Consider the following 18,876-nt stretch of genomic DNA (forward strand, 5'->3'; position numbering starts at 1 on the left):
TCGTATGCGAAAGTTATGGATTTTAAAAGTTTTTGCACAAAAATCGAGAAAATTCGCATAGTCACGTTTTTGCCACGTCACCCTCGCTTAGAACATGCCACGTGTCTGAAATTGGTGAGTCATGCGAGCCACGTGTCCGAGCTGCTGAGTCATCCGAGCTCCTGACCTGATTCGAAGTGGTCCAGTAGAGATGCGACACGTACCCTCTTAGCACATGGCCGAACCCTCGCAAGGCTACCACGGATGCCCTACTTCGGACCTAGGCTTCGGTCCAATCACAAGAAGCCAGCAGCCCCTTCGCACATGCAGCCCTTGTGGGAGCCATCCCCTGCGAGCTTCGGATCTGCGACACCTGGAGGCTTCTCAGCCGTTGGATCAGGAGGCTCACCCCTATAAATAGGAGGGTGCGAGACCTCCCGGGTATACTTTGAAAATTTGTCATTTTTATACCTTTTTTCAATATTTCTTTCATTTCAACTTCCCTCGAAGCCCCGGTATCAATTATAACCCCCGGAATAGCCCACGAAGTGCCCGAGAAGCCCGAGAAATTTATCTTTTCGGTTTCGAAGCCCGACCCTTTGCAGAGCCTGGTTTCTCAATAAAACTCCCGGTTTTATTAGAAACGATCGTTTTAGGAAACGAATTGCTGCCCGATTTTCATTAAATCAGGTGAGTGTGTAGTTACTTTCACCTTACACATACATATGAAGTATTTTATATAAAATACGTGCCGTGTGAAGATTTATTGTTTGTTTATTTGAGTTGGATGTTGAAGGTGTGATTTATACATGTTTTTAAATAATTTAAATTGTATATGTATTTTTATCTACAAAAATGTTGGGTAAAACATGGGTAGATGAAATAATGGGTGTGTGATGAAAGGTGAGTTGGATAAAGGAGATGATCAGTAATATTGATCATAAGTTGAGGGTGAGTGGTGAAAGGAGATCATAAGTTGAGGGTGAGTGGTGAAATATGAGAAAAGCCCTTACCCAAACGGTGACCCCCGTCATTCAACAAAGTATGGATGACAACCATGGACTATTCTAGATGGTCTGTGGAACACTAGCAGGCTTGCAACCTGTAGGTGGGTGAACTATATGTTCATAAGGTGTACTCTAAAAACCCATTGACATGTATGACAGGGGTGAATACTGTCAATAATACTGTCAATAAATAAGAGCTATGAATTTAGCCCCTATTGTATAAACCCTGGTGATGGTGTGACCTTGTGCCTTTTCCTTAGGATGAATCCTTAGGAAGGAGTGATAGTTGAATCTTAGGGTAAACCCTTAAGAAATTAATAAGATAATGGGGTTGGGGTAATTTGGTTTATTGATTGATGTTTAAGTACAATAAATTTATTTATTCTGGGTTGAAAACCCTATATGCTCACCAGGCGTCCAAGCCTGACCCACTCAACTTTTTATGATTACAGGTAGTGGACCCCGAGCATAGTCGGATGATGATGATGAGTGATTTATGGATTATAGGCCAGTAGTTATAGATAACTGTTGTAAGGCTTATAATGTCTTGTTTATGCTTTTGATCTGTATCGGAACATGACATCCCGAGGTTTTAATATAAAAGGAAATTATATATTTCTTAAAGAAAGGTTTTGTCAAACTTTTATCATGTTTTGTTTTTGGGGACCAATTCCGCAACATCTTTTAAAAATATTCTCTGATTTTATTTTAAAAAGCATAAATTAAATCGGTCTTTTCTGGCCGAGAAATTAGGGGATATCACAGTTGGTATCAGAGCATTAGTTTAAGCGAACTAGGAAATTTGTAGGATATCTAGACTTAAACTTAGAATGCTAAGCGATGATTGTGAGTTGAGTGTGTCTATTATATTTTAGGTAGTACACCTAAATTGACACGAGCACTAGTTTATTTTAGGAAGGATGCCTAAAATGCTTTTATGTGCTAAATCTTTTGTGTTATAGCTATAATGATGCTATTATTTGTTCGGATCTATGGTCTGTTGCCGACCGGATCTGGAAAACCTTATGTGTGTAGGATTCTAAGCGTATGATTACGAGATTAGAACTAACATGTAAACGTTTCGAAGTGATAAGGAGATTTATACGTCTATCGTAAATAAAGCTTTCTTATCTTAAATTCTCGCCCAGTACACCGAACGTCTGCTTGGGTGTACAAAACGTTACGGTGAAGACTCATAGAGAATTGAGTAAATGGAGGAAATGAAAAGCTTATGATAGTGAATGATACCTATCAGAAGATATCATAAGAATGGTATCTTGCCTTTAGAATATGTCAAATAAAATAACGGAACGTTTAGAGGGGTACGGTACGTCTGAAGTACACCTTCGATTGGCAGGATGATGGAATGGTTGGTGTAATTCTTAAAGTTGTTCCATCGTCTGGAATTTCCATCACCAACCAAGTTGAAGTAGAATTGATGACTGAAGATACGCATGGAAGAAGTCCTAGTAGAGTCTAGGAAAATTTTATGATTAATTGGACACATTCGTATGTGTTAAATTGTTTTGTGATTTTAGGATTTGGGGACTGCGAGACCGTACTTGGGACGAGTATGAGTAGGTGTGAATAGTAGTAGAGATCTATACTACTGGAAGCACAGGACTCACACTTGGATCAGGGAAAGTCACAAGGTTACCAAGGAACTCGTTATTGATTCTGTCTTATTCTAGTCTGTCGTTACCATCATTCCGGTAATGACTAAGAAGATGATTGTTATTCTGACCCTAGTGGTCAAATCAAATTGAGTCCGACTAAGGTGAGTTTATTATGTGGTTCAGAGAACCAAGTTCGATGTAGCATTTGACTTAAGCCAGAAGATTGAAGTGAAAGATGATCAAAGCGATCAATAGAAGTATCGCACTCATTGTTAAAGAAGTTGGTAGTTAGAAATGATACATGTTGAATTGTGATTGTATCACATTAGAACATGAAGGAAGGTATAGTTTGCTCCGAAATTTGTCCCTAGGAGATCTGAGTCTAAGTAGTGCAGTATACAATGAGAGATCATTAGAACATGACCCATCGGTCTGTTATAATAAACGAAGGAAAATACTTATTCTAAGAAGAAGAAGGAGTCCTCAATAAGGATTTATTTTGTAACTCGAAGGTTACGATTGAAAGTCCTATGGAGATCTGAAGCTTTTTAGGATTAGCTGGATATTATCGCTGATTTATCCAAGGCTTTTCTTCGATCGCGACTCCATTGACAACTTTGACCCACAAAGGAGCTGTCTATATTTGGAATAAGAAGCATAGGAAGCTTTGAGAAGTTAAAGAAGAAGTTGTGTGAAGCACCGATTCTTTCGTTACCTGAAGGAGTTGATGACTTCACATTTTATAGTAATGCCTATGGAGTTGGGTTAGGTTGTGTTCTGACCCAAAGGATTAAAGTGATAGCGTATGCATCGAGGCAATTTAAAGAGCATGAAAAGAACTACCCCACTCATGGTCTGGAGTTGGCAGCGGTAGTAGTCACCTTAAAAGGTATGGAGAAGGAGTTGAACATGAGGCAACGACGCTGGCTAGAGTTACTCAAGGACTACGACTGTGAGATACTTTACCACCCTGGTAAAGCGAATGTTGTTGCTAATGCTCTCAGTCGGAAGGTAAATCTTGAAAAGAAAAGGCCAAGAGCGTTGAGAATTGAAGTTGTCTCGACAATTGTGAAAGCTCAAGAGGAAGCTTTAGAGAGAAATGACCGAAAGGAGGAACGTTTGGGAAAAACGTTGGTGTTTGATACAAACGGTCAAGGACTGAAGGTATTCAAAGATAGGATTTGGGTACCTGAGGCGGGAGGAGTAAGAGATCTTCTGATGGAAGAAACTCACAAAACCATGTACTCGATTCATCCCGGCAGTACGAAAATGTATAGGGATCTAAAACCCTATTACTGGTGGCCGACGATGAAGCTCGATGTTGCAAAGTATGTGGCCGAGTGTGTAACTTATGCTAGGGTTAAGGCACAACATCAGAAACCGTATGGGAGTTTAGAACCTTTGCCTATACCCATGGGTAAATGGGAAGATATCACTATGGATTTTGTGACTAAACTGCCCAGGACAAGGAACGGTCACGACATGATTTAGGTGGTCGTTGATCGCTTCACTAAGAGTGCGCATTTCATAGCAGCCAACGAGAAATGGTCTATGGATAAGCTTGCGAATTCTTACATGAAGGAAATTGCGAGGCTTCACGGTGTTCCGTTAATGATTGTATCCAATCGTGACAGCCGTTTTACCTCAAGGTGTTGGAGGAGTCTGTAAGAGGAATTGGGTACCAAGTTGTGTTTGGATACAGCTTACCATCCGCGAACCGATGGTCAGAGCGAATAAACGATTCAAACGTTGAAGGATATGCTGAGAACATGTACCCTAGAATTCCAAGGTAACTGGGATGAACATTTACCTTTAGTAGAATTTTTCTAGGGTAATAGTTTCCACTCAAGCATCAAGATGGCACCTTATCACGCTTTGTATGGGGAAAAGTGTTGAATGCCGTCATGGTGACTGGAAGCTGGGGAAAAGCAACTTATGGGACTTGAAATAGTCCATCAGACTGCTGAAAAGTTGAAAGTGATTAGGGAAAAGATGTTAGCTGCTCAAAAGAGCTATGCTGACAAGAAAAGACAACCGATATCATTCGAAGTTGGAGATTCGGTTTTACTTAAAGTCTCGTCGTGGAAGGGACTTATAAGGTTTGGTAGAAGGGGAAAGTTGTGTCCAAGATTTATTGGACCATTTAAAGTTCTTCGAAGGATCGGGAATCAAGCTTACAAGCTAGAATTACCGGAAGAACTGGAGGGTATTCATAACACATTTCATGTGTGTTATTTGAGGAAGTTCATGGGAGATGTGCCCGACATAATTCCGATTTCTGAGTTAAGGTTGGATGAAAACAAGAGGTTGATTGAAGAACCTGAGGCAATCGTTGACTGTAAGACTATGAAGTTGCGACGCAAGATGGTTGATTTAGTGCTTGTGCGCTAGAAACATATGAATGGACCAAATCTCACCTGGGAAACGGAGAGTGACATGATGAGTCGCTACCCGCAGTTGTTTGGTGATATGTGATTCCGGGGACGGAATCATCCTAAGGGGGAGAGAATTGTAACACTCGTGTTTCTAGCCTAGGCATTAATATTAAGGTGATAGTCTAGGTTAACCTTTGTAACTCATTTTGAAGAAATGAAAAAGGAATTATGTGAATTCTATGTGTTTTATGTGTTTTATGCTTAATTACGAGGAGTTAATTAATTAAGAATAAAAATGAGCGTCGAAAATAAATTTTAGATAAAGTCGATATCTATTAATAAAGTTGTAGTGGTCGTGACAAGGATTACAGATATATAAAGAATGCCGAAATCCGAGTTATAACGAAGAAGTTATGACCTGTCGAAGTTTCACGACAAAACAGGCTCGGTGCTGAATGTCGTAAAAAGTGAGTTTTTGATAAACTACTATTTAGCCTTAGTGATCTAAACGAAACTCGTAGTGTTCGTTAAACCGAGAGTAGGTATAAAAAGAACACCCAAATCTGACTTCGTATGAGGAAGTTAAGATTTTTCGAAGTTTCGGCTTAGCAGTAGACAACTAAAAACTCGAATTTTAGATCAAGTGATTTTTAGCCGACACAACCTGAATGAGAATCGAAGGTCTCGTAAATAGTAGCACAACGGTAAAAAGTCTGACGAAAACGGACGTCGGATGAAGAAGTTATGAATTTTTAACGGATTTCCTGTCCCGGTCTGTTAAAAATAATAATATAAAAATAAAGTCAAAATTAGCCGACGAAGTCTAAACGAAAGTTGTAGAGCGTAATTTTACCTACGCGTGCATATAAAGAACGTCAAAAACGGAGCTCGTATGCGAAAGTTATGGATTTTAAAAGTTTTTGCACAAAAATCGAGAAAATTCGCATAGTCACGTTTTTGCCACGTCACCCTCGCTTAGAACGTGCCACGTGTCCGAAATTGGTGAGTCATGCGAGCCACGTGTCCGAGCTACTGATTCATCCGAGCTCCTGACCTGATTCGAAGTGGTCCAGTAGAGATGCGACACGTACCCTCTTAGCACATGGCCGAACCCTCGCAAGGCTGCCACGGATGCCCTACTTCGGACCTAGGCTTCGGTCCAATCACAAGAAGCCAGCAACCCCTTCGCACATGCAGCCCTTGTGGGAGCCATCCCCTACAAGCTTCGGATCTGCGACACCTGGAGGCTTCTCAGCCGTTGGATCAGGAGGCTCGCCCCTATAAATAGGAGGGTGCGAGACCTCCCGGGTATACTTTGAAAATTTGTCATTTTTATACCTTTTTTCAATATTTCTTTCATTTCAACTTCCCTCGAAGCCCCGGTATCAATTATAATCCCCGGAATACGCCACGAAGTGCCCGAGAAGCCCGGAAAATTTATCTTTTCGGTTTCGAAGCCCGACCCTTTGTAGAGCCTGGTTTCTCAATAAAACTCCCGGTTTTATTAGAAACGATCGTTTTAGGAAACGAATTGCTGCCCGATTTTCATTAAATCAGGTGAGTGTGTAGTTACTTTCACCTTACACATACATATGAAGCATTTTATATAAAATACGTGTCGTGTGAATATTTATTGTTTGTTTATTTGAGTTGGATGTTGAAAGTGTGATTTATACATGTTTTTAAATAATTTAAACTGTATATGTATTTTTATCTACAAAAATGTTGGGTAAAACATGGGTAGATGAAATAATGGGTGTGTGATGAAAGGTGAGTTGGATAAAGGAGATGATCAGTAATATTGATCATAAGTTGAGGGTGAGTGGTGAAATGGAGATCATAAGTTGAGGGTGAGTGGTGAAATATGAGAAAAGCCCTTACCCAAACGGTGACCCCCGTCATTCAACAAAGTATGGATGACAACCATGGACTATTCTAGATGGTCTGTGGAACACTAGCAGGCTTGCAACCTGTAGGTGGGTGAACTATATGTTCATAAGGTGTACTCTAAAAACCCATTGACATGTATGACAGGGGTGAATACTGTCAATAATACTGTCAATAAATAAGAGCTATGAATTTAGCCCCTATTGTATAAACCCTGGTGATGGTGTGACCTTGTGCCTTTTCCTTAGGATGAATCCTTAGGAAGGAGTGATAGTTGAATCTTAGGGTAAACCCTTAAGAAATTAATAAGATAATGGGGTTGGGGTAATTTGGTTTATTGATTGATGTTTAAGTACAATAAATTTATTTATTGTGGGTTAAAAACCCTATATGCTCACCAGGCTTCCAAGCCTGACCCACTCAGCTTTTTATGATTACAGGTAGTGGACCCCGAGGATAGTCGGATGATGATGATGAGTGATTTATGGATTATAGGCCAGTAGTTATAAATAACTGTTGCAAGGCTTATAATGTCTTGTTTATGCTTTTGATCTGTATCGGAACATGACATCCCGAGGTTTTAATATAAAAGGAAATTATATATTTCTTAAAGAAAGGTTTTGACAAACTTTTATCATGTTTTGTTTTTGGGGACCAATTCCGCAACATCTTTTAAAAAGATTCTCTGATTTTATTTTAAAAAGCATAAATTAAATCGGTCTTTTCTGGCCGAGAAATTAGGGGATGTCACAAACGAGTATTCAAAGTTTGCTTAGATGATTTCCAAGAGATAGCAGCTCCACCAAGAGTGAACACATATCCACTTGTGGATTTTGCCTCTGAAGTATTGGAAATCCAATTTGCATCACAATACCCTTCAAGAACAAGAGCATATTTCATGTAATGCAGTCCATAATTCATTGTATGCTTTAAATATCTAAGCACTCTCACTAATGCATACCAATGATCTTTCCCAGGATTGTGGGAGTAACGACTCAATCTACTTACACTATAAGCCAAGTCCGATCTAGTACAATTCATAATATACATTAAGCTACCAAGAACTTGAGTATATTCTAACTGAGCTACACTATCAACTTTATTCTTCTTAAGATGACTTGAAGGATCAAAAGGGGTGACTACCAGCTTGTCATCATAGTGTCCAAACTTCTTAAGTACACTTTCAATATAATGGGACTGAGTAAGAGTATAACCATCTGATCTTCTTTGAACTCTTACACCAAGGATCACATCTACTACTCCCAAGTCCTTCATGGAAAAGGAGGAGTGTAGCATTTTCTTGGTTTGATTGATCACATCCAAATTAGTACCCATTATAAGCATATCATCCACATACAAGAATATGATGAGACAAGCATTCTTGTATTGTTTGACATAAACACATTTATCACATTCATTAATTCTAAATCCATTAGAGAGTAATGTGTTGTCAAACTTCTCATGCCATTGCTTTGGAGCCTGTTTTAGTCCATAAAGTGATCTAACTAACTTACAAACTTTGTTTTCTTGACCCTTAACCACAAACCCTTCAGTTTGGTTCATATATATCTCTTCATCTATTTCACCATACAAGAAGGCAGTTTTCACATCCATTTGGTGTATTTCCAAATTGTGAATGGCTGCAATTGCTACTAATGTGCGAATTGATGTAATTCTTGTAACAGGTGAATATGTGTCAATGAATTCTTGACCCTCTTTTTGACGATACCCTTTAGCTACTAAATGAGCTTTGTACTTCTCAATGGTACCATCAGGTCTAAACTTCTTCTTGAATATCCATTTGTGCCCAATTGGTTTTTGCCCAGGTGGCAAATCTACCAATTTCCAAGTGTTATTCTGCACAATGGAATCAATCTCACTTTTTATTTCCTCTTTCCAAAAGGGAGCGTCAGACGAATCCATAGCATCCTTGTAGGTTTGTGGTTCCTTATTCACTACATAGGTCATGTAATCAGGTCCAAAATCTTTGGCTATTTTGCCCCGTTTGCTTCTTCTGGGTTCTAAGTTCTCTTCTTGAGCCTTAGAAGAACTCTCTTCATTTGATTCTAAACTTTTGTTTGGAATGGTATCATTTAGTCCATCATCTAGAGGTCTTTTCCTAGAGCAGGTAACCTCTTTCCCTTTATCCTTAAAAGTAAAAATATTTTCAAAGAATTCAGCCTCTGCTGATTCCATGATGGTTTGGTTATGGATATCATCAACATGTGATTTAAACACAAGAAACCTATAGGCTGCACTATTCATGGCAGGGCCAAGATAGATGCAATCTATGGTTTTTGGTCCAGGTTTAGTCCTCTTAGGAAGAGGTACGTGTACCTTAGCAAGGCAACCCCACACTTTCATCCTTTTATACGAGGGTAACCTCCCTTTCCACAGATGACAGGGTTATTTATCATTCTTTTTATGAGGAATTCTATTAAGTATTGAATTTGCTGCAAGACATGCTTCTCCCCACAAATTATGTGGCGCTCCAGAAGTAATTAACATTGAATTAATCATGTAGGCGTTGCTCTAAAATCACATAAATCAGAGTGGATTAAGCCAAGTATTTCATTAGATTTTTCAACTGATTTATGAGGATGTTGTGAAAATTTTGATTCTACACAAACCTCACATTTTATGTTTTTATCTAATGAACATTTTGGTAACATGCCAAGTTTTGCCATTCTTTGAATAGAACGAAAATTGACATGTCCCAAACGAGAATGCCACAAAATTGAAGGATCATGCATATACATAGAAGAGGGGCTACTAGTGCCCATTATTGCATTAGCATTAACATTGGTTACATCATTGTTTGGTGTTTCAACACCATAGTACAAAGGTAAGACACTGACTTTGAAGAGACCCTCACAAAGGCATCCCTTTCCAACATACACCCCACCCTTGGTGAGAACAAACTTATCAGACTCAAATACAAGTTTGAAACCTTTGTTACTAAGAATAGGACCAGAAATCAAATTCTTAGTAATTTCAGGAACATGCAAAACATCACTTAAAATGAGTTCTTTTTCAGAAGTCAGTTGCAGCTTCACTTTTCCCTTTCCTTCAACTTTTGTAGTAGAGCCATTCCCCATAAACATTGGTTCAGAATCCGAGACTTTCTGGTATGTAGAAAACATGGTTCGGGAGTTGCAAATGTGCCTTGTGGCTCCAGTATCAATCCACCAATCCACACAATTGCTAACCATGTTGGTTTGAATCACAGCAACAAACTGATTTGGTGATTCAACCACGTTGGCTTGACCAGAATTTCCTCCACCAGAATTACCACCATTGTTTCCATTGTTCCCCCATTGTTTCCTCCATTGTTTCCTCCTTGACCCCTCCTGAATCTGCAATCTTTGGCCTTGTGTCCAATTTTGCCACAAACATAGCATGGAGCAGAATTCTTCTTGAAATTCTTCTTGTTAGGGCCATGATTTTTGCCATCTTTGGAAAAGTTTTTGGAGCCTTGCTTCCCTTTCTTGTTGTTGTGATTTGTCCTTGAAGTACTTTCTTCTCCAACAAAGTTTACACTTGGTTCCAAGGAATTTGCATCTGCCTTCTCATTTAATCTGTTATCTTCTTCCACACGAATTCTCAACACAAGTTGCTCAAAACTCATGTCATCAGTTAAGTGCTTAAGATATAATTTGAAATTCTTCCAAGAAGGAGGAAGTTTTTCAATGATTGAACCAACAAGAAAGTTATAGTTTATACCCATACCTTCAACTTCAAGATCATGTGCAATGACTTGACTTTCCTCCACTTGTTTGAGGACAGAGTTGGTATCCACCATCTTGAAATTCATGAACTTTCCAATCACAAATTTCTTGAAACATGTCACTTCTATTTTGTATTTCTTTTAAAGTGATTCCCATATCTCTCTTGCAGTAGTCATGGTAGAGTAGATATCATAGAGAGAATCATCCAGGGCATTCAGAATATAATTTCTGCAATTATATTCATTTGTGTTCCAAGTTTCCACTGCCCTTTGATGTTCTGCCAATTGGGATTCACTAGGTGGTGTTGTTCCTTCTGCAGTGGTTATACCAGTAGGAGGAGAGGGAGAATCATCAGTGAGAACATTGGCAACATGAAGAGTTGTTAGATAAAACAACATCTTCTGTTGCCATCTCCGGAAATCTGAGCCTTTGAATTTCTCTGGCTTTTCCACATGTGTTTTGATGATGGAATTTTGATCCATTCTTCACTCTTTGATTTCTGTCTTAGATTGTTAATACAGAAGTATACAATCAACAAAGTAATTGAAATAAAATGAACTTAATTCAGATATATTTAATATACAAGAATCAATTTACAGGAAACATACTTGTTTGATGATTATACATAAATATAATCACGAAATGGTAGAGATTGAGGCCTGCCTTGCAGTGTCCTAAGACAGAAATTTCTCTGGTAGGGATCTTTCAAGAGGATACAACAATCAACCAAGATATTCTCTTGATTCTGACGAAATTCACTATGTTCCCTTCATTGTATGTGGAATACAAATTTATATGAGGAATATTTTTATGGTTTTTCTGAACCCGAAATCTGTTCTTTGGTGATCTATTTATAGGTATAGATTGACTGTTTTTCCCTCCAAAATCTGTTAACCGAAAATAACTGTCAAAACAGTTAAAACGAATTTAACATATTTTTTAATAGATAATAAAAGTCAAAATCGGAATTAAAATATATATATATATATATATATATATATATATATATATATATATATATATAAAATAATGTAACTAATCAATGAGACCCCAAGAGCCCCAAGGCCCAAGGCCAATCTTTTGACCATTATATATATATATATATATATATATATATATATATATATATATATATATATATATATATATATATATATATATTAATCTAAGTCTTTCAAGACCATTTTGACTAGCCCAATCACCAAATCCAACCTAATCCCTCTAGTCCAAGCCTTTGATCTAATTTGTAAACAACTAGTAGGAGGCTTTTTAAGAGAGTATAAGGTTCCTCTTTCTTCTAATGTGGGACAAGTCCCATAGAGAGAGTTTTCCATATAACAAAGTTCCAACAATACCCCATATTTTCTATTCAAACTCCAAGAATACCCCATATTTGAATAGAAAATAAGTGAACTTTGATATTTAAATAAGGGAAGTAAGATATGACATGCATCTGAGTAGGTGTTGTAAAACTTGAACCTTTCATAGTGAGTACTACTTGGATCTACTTTGTGGGTAGTGAACTAGATTCTTGAACTAACCACTTTTTATAGTAGAATCGAAAACAAGAAGTATCACACATATCATAGCTAAGCATAGATCATTTATTACCGTTGTGTTCTTTTCGGTCGTGAACAATCCATTCTTCGTGAGACTTTTAGAGAGCTTAGCCATTTCACCTCCCAAAGATGCGACCTCACATCCATCTCACATAGGTAATGCTAATATGGAAAAATCCGTACTATTCCACTATAAAAGCTATCAACATTATTAAGAATAAAGAATTTATCCCTATATCATCAGCGGAAAAACAAAAAATAAATATCATAGGAGTGAGCATACCTTTGTGTTAGTGCTTCTTTGAGTCTTCCCAACTAGTTTTCCTATTGAACCTAGACCGTGGGATCACCAATGTTGCTAGGTTAGGTTTCCGCCAGGTGGTGACTCATTGTGTTGGCTTTAAGCCCATTCCCCTCGATGTGAAGAGAACTTGCTCTCTACTAAGGCCTTTTGTCAAGGGATCAGCTATATTTTCCTTTGACTTTATGTAACTAATGGAAATGATTCCATTGTTCAGCAAGTCTCTTATGGTAATATGTATGCGCCTAATGTGTCTCGACTTGCCATTGTATATATGACTTTGTGCTCTAGTAAGAGCATCCATACTATCACAATGTATGCCAATGGCAGTAACAGGTTGAGGCCACAGAGGAATACCTTCTAGGAAGCTTTTAAGCCATTCAGCTTCTTCAACAGCTTTGTCTAAAGCAACAAACTCTGCTTCCATTGTAGAACGAGTATTCACAGTTTGCTTAGATGATTTCCAAGAGATAGCAGCTCCACCAAGAGTGAACACATATCCACTTGTGGATTTTGCCTCTGAAGTATTGGAAATCCATTTTGCATCAAAATACCCTTCAAGAACAGGAGGATATTTCATGTAATGCAGTCCATAATTCATTGTTTGCTTTAAATATCTAAGCACTCTCACTAATGCATACCAATGATCTTTCCCATGATTGTGGGAGTAACGACTCAATCTACTTACACTATAAGCCAAGTCCGATCTAGTACAATTCATAATACACATTAAGCTACCAAGAACTTGAGTATATTCTAACTGAGCTACACTATCACCTTTATTCTTCTTAAGATGACTTGAAGGATCAAAAGGGGTGACTATCGGCTTGTCATCATAGTGTCCAAACTTCTTAAGTACACTTTCAATATAATGGGACTGAGTAAGAGTATAACCATCTGATCTTCTTTGAACTCATACACCAAGGATCACATCTACTACTCCCAAGTCCTTCATGGAAAAGGAGGAGTGTAGCATTTTCTTGGTTTGATTGATCACATCCAAATTAGTACCCATTATAAGCATATCATCCACATACAAGAATATGATGACACAAGCATTCTTGTATTGTTTGATATAAACACATTTATCACATTCATTAATTCTAAATCCATTAGAGAGTAATGTGTTGTCAAACTTCTCATGCCATTGCTTTGGAGCCTGTTTTAGTCCATAAAGTGATCTAACTAACTTACAAACTTTGTTTTCTTGACCCTTAACCACAAACCCTTCAATTTGGTTCATATATATCTCTTCATCTAGTTCACCATACAAGAAGGCAGTTTTCACATCCATTTGGTGTATTTCCAAATTGTGAATGGCTGCAATTGCTACTAATGTGCGAATTCATGTAATTCTTGTAACAGGTGAATAGGTGTCAAAGAATTCTTGACCCTCTTTTTGACGATACCCTTTAGCTACTAAACGAGCTTTGTACTTCTCAATGGTACCATCAGGTCTAAACTTCTTCTTGAATATCCATTTGTGCCCAATTGGTTTTTGCCCAGGTGGCAAATCTACCAATTTCCAAGTGTTATTCTGCACAATGGAATCAATCTCACTTTTTATTTCCTCTTTCCAAAAGGGAGCGTCAGACGAATCCATAGCATCCTTGTAGGTTTGTGGTTCCTTATTCACTGCATAGGTCATGTAATCAGGTGCAAAATCTTTGGCTATTTTGCCCCGTTTGCTTCTTCTGGGTTCTAAGTTCTCTTCTTGAACCTTAGAAGAACTCTCTTCATTTGATTGTAAACTTTTGTCTGGAATGGTATCATTTAGTCCATCATCTAGAGGTCTTTTCCTAGAGCAAGTAACCTCTTTCCCTTTATCCTTAAAAGGAAAAATATTTTCAAAGAATTCAGCCTCTGCTGATTCCATGATGGTTTAGTTATGGATATCATCAACATGTGATTTAAACACAAGAAACCTATAGGCTGCACTATTCATGGCAGGGCCAAGATAGATGCAATCTATGGTTTTTGGTCCAAGTTTAGTCCTCTTAGGAAGAGGTACTTGTACCTTAGCAAGGCAACCCCACACTTTCATCCTTTTATAAGAGGGTAACCTCCCTTTCCACAGATGATAGGGTTATTTATCATTCTTTTTATGAGGAATTCTATTAAGTATTGAATTTGCTGCAAGACATGCTTCTCCCCACAGATTATGTGGTGCTCCAAAAGTAATTAACATTGAATTAATCATGTTATTCAATGTTCTATTCTTTCTTTCTGCCACTTCGTTTTGTTGAGGAGTATATGGAGCAGTTGTTTGATGTATAATACCATTTAAAGAACAAAATTCAGCAAAGTCTTTGGATTCATATTCTCCTCCTCGATCAGACCTTAGAGTTTTGATCTTTTTGTCAAGTTGATTTTCAACTTCAGCCTTGTAATTCTTAAAATAATTCAAGGCTTCATCTTTGGTATTTAACAAATAAATATAACAATACTTGCTGCAATCATCAATAAAAGATATATAATAATTCTTTCCTCCTCTTGTAGGTGTTGCTCTAAAATCACATAAATCAGAGTGGATTAAGCCAAGTATTTCATTATATTTTTCAACTGATTTATGAGGATGTTGTGAAAATTTTGATTCTACACAAACCTCACATTTTATGTTTTTATCTAATGAACATTTTGGTAACATGCCAAGTTTTGCCATTCTTTGAATAGAACGAAAATTGACATGTCCCAAACGAGAATGCCACAAAATTGAAGGATCATGCATATACATAGAAGAGGGGCTAGTAGTGCCCATTATTGCATTAGCATTAACATTGGTTACATCATTGTTTGGTGTTTCAACACCATAGTACAAACGTAAGACACTGACTTTGAAGAGACCCTCACTAAGGCATCCCTTTCCAACATACACCCCACCCTTGGTGAGAACAAACTTATCAGACTCAAATACAAGTTTGAAACCTTTGTTACTAAGAATAGGACCAGAAATCAAATTCTTAGTAATTTCAGGAACATGCAAAACATCACTTAAAATGAGTTCTTTTTTAGAAGTCAGTTGCAGCTTCACTTTTCCCTTTCCTTCAACTTTTGCAGTAGAGCCATTCCCCATAAACATTGGTTCAGAATCCGAGACTTTCTGGTATGTAGAAAACATGGTTCGGGAGTTGCAAATGTGCCTTGTGGCTCCAGTTTCAATCCACCAATCCACACAATTGCTAACCATGTTGGTTTGAATCACAGCAACAAACTGATTTGGTGATTCAACCACGTTGGCTTGACCAGAATTTCCTCCACCAGAATTACCACCATTGTTTCCATTGTTCCCCCCATTGTTTCCTCCATTGTTTCCTCCTTGACCCTTCCTGAATTTGCAATCTTTGGCCTTGTGTCCAATTTTGCCACAAACATAGCATGGAGCAGAATTCTTCTTGAAATTCTTCTTGTTAGGGCCATGATTTTTGCCATCTTTGGAAACGTTTTTGGAGCCTTGCTTCCCTTTCTTGTTGTTGTGATTTGTCCTTGAAGTACTTTCTTCTCCAACAAAGTTTGCACTTGGTTCCAAGGAATTTGCATCTGCCTTCTCATTTAATCTGTTATCTTCTTCCACACGAATTCTCAACACAAGTTGCTCAAAACTCATGTCATCAGTTAAGTGCTTAAGATATAATTTGAAATTCTTCCAAGAAGTAGGAAGTTTTTCAATGATTGAACCAACAAGAAAGTTATAGTTTATACCCATACCTTCAACTTCAAGATCATGTGCAATGACTTGAATTTCCTCCACTTGTTTGAGGACAGATTTGGTATCCACCATCTTGAAATTCATGAACTTTCCAATCACGAATTTCTTGGAACATGTCACTTCTATTTTGTATTTCTTTTAAATTGATTCCCATATCTCTCTTGCAGTAGTCATGGTAGAGTAGATATCATAGAGAGAATCATCCAGGGCATTCAGAATATAATTTCTGCAATTATATTCATTTGTGTTCCAAGTTTCCACTTCCCTTTGATGTTCTGTCAATTGGGCTTCACATGGTGGTGTTGTTCCTTCTGCAGTGGTTATACCAGTAGGAGGAGAGGGAGAATCATCACTGAGAACATTGGAAACATGAAGAGTTGTTAGATAAAACAACATCTTCTGTTCCCATCTCCGGAAATCTGAGCCTTTGAATTTCTCAGGCTTTTCCACATGTGTTTTGATGATGGAATTTTGATCCATTCTTCACTCTTTGATTTCTGTCTTAGATTGTTAATACAGAAGTATACAATCAACAAAGTAATTGAAATAAAACGAACTTAATTCAGATATATTTAATATACAAGAATCAATTTACAGGAAACATACTTGTTTGATGATTATACAGAAATATAATCACGAAATTGTAGAGATTGAGGCCTGCCTTGCAGTGTCCTAAGACAGAAATTTCTCTGGTAGGGATCTGTCAAGAGGATACAACAATCAACCAAGATATTCTCTTGATTCTGACGAAATTCACTATGTTCCCTTCATTGTATGTGGAATACAAATTTATATGAGGAATATTTTTATGGTTTTTCTGAACCCGAAATATGTTCTTTGGTGATCTATTTATAGGTATAGATTGACTGTTTTTCCTTCCAAAAACTGTTAACCAAAAATAACTGTCAAAACAGTTAAAACGAATTTAACATATTTTTTAATAGATAATAAAAGTCAAAATCGGAATTAAATATATATATATATATATATATATATATATATATATATATATATATATATATATATATATATAAAATAATGTAACTAATCAATGAGACCCCAAGAGCCCCAAGGCCCAAGGCCAATCTTTTGACCATTATATATATATATATATATATATATATATATATATATATATATATATATATATATATATATATATATTAATCTAAGTCTTTCAAGACCATTTTGACTAGCCCAATCACCAAATCCAACCTAATCCCTCTAGTCCAAGCCTTTGATCTAATTTGTAAACAACTAGTAGGAGGCTTTTTAAGAGAGTATAAGGTTCCTCTTTCTTCGAATGTGGGACAAGTCCCATAGAGAGAGTTTTCCATTTAACAATGTTCCAACAATACCCCACATTTTCTATTCAAACTCCAAGAATACCCCACATTTGAATAGAAAATAAGTGAACTTTGATATTCAAATAAGGGAAGTAAGATATGACATGCATCTGAATAGGTGTTGTAAAACTTGAACCTTTCATAGTGAGAACTACTTGGATCTACTTTGTGGGTAGTGAACTAGATTCTTGAACTAACCACTTTTTATAGTAGAATCGAAAACAAGAAGTATCACACATATCATAGGTAAGCATAGATCATTTCTTACCGTTGTGTTCTTTTCGGTCGTGAACAATCCATTCTTCGTGAGACTTTTAGAGAGCTTAGCCATTTCACCTCCCAAAGATGCGACCTCACATCCATCTCACATAGGTAATGCTAATCTGGAAAAATCCGTACTATTCCACTATAAAAGCTATCAGCATTATTAAGAATAAAGAATTCATCCCTATATCATCAGCGGAAAAACAAAAAATAAATATCATAGGAGTGAGCATACCTTTGTGTTAGTGCTTCTTTGAGTCTTCCCAACTAGTTTTCCTATTGAACCTAGACCATGGGATCACCAATGTTGCTAGGTTAGGTTTCCGCCAGGTGGTGACTCATTGTGTTGGCTTTAAGCCCATTCCCCTCGATGTGAAGAGAACTTGCTCTCTACTAAGGCCTTTTGTCAAGGGATCAGCTATATTTTCCTTTGACTTTATGTAACTAATGGAAATGATTCCATTCTTCAGCAAGTCTCTTATGGTAATATGTATGCGCCTAATGTGTCTCGACTTGCCATTGTATATATGACTTTGTGCTCTAGTAAGAGCATCCATACTATCACAATGTATGCCAATGGCAGTAACAGGTTGAGGCCACAGAGGAATACCTTCTAGGATGCTTTTAAGCCATTCAGCTTCTTCAACAGCTTTGTCTAAAGCAACAAACTCTGCTTCCATTGTAGAACGAGTATTCACAGTTTGCTTAGATGATTTCCAAGAGATAGCAGCTCCACCAAGAGTGAACACATATCCACTTGTGGATTTTGCCTCTGAAGTATTGGAAATCCATTTTGCATCAAAATACACTTCAAGAATAGGAGGATATTTCATGTAATGCAGTCCATAATTCATTGTTTGCTTTAAATATCTAAGCACTCTCACTAATGCATACCAATGATCTTTCCCAGGATTGTGGGAGTAACGACTCAATCTACTTACACTATAAGCCAAGTCCGATCTAGTACAATTCATAATATACATTAAGCTACCAAGAACTTGAGTATATTCTAACTGAGCTACACTATCACCTTTATTCTTCTTAAGATGACTTGAAGGATCAAAAGGGGTGACTACCGGCTTGTCATCATAGTGTCCAAACTTCTTAA

This window comes from Lactuca virosa, chromosome 2 (genome assembly GCF_052849685.1).
Source record: "Lactuca virosa cultivar CGN04683 chromosome 2, Lactuca_virosa_CGN04683_v6, whole genome shotgun sequence".
Taxonomy (NCBI): domain Eukaryota; kingdom Viridiplantae; phylum Streptophyta; class Magnoliopsida; order Asterales; family Asteraceae; genus Lactuca; species Lactuca virosa.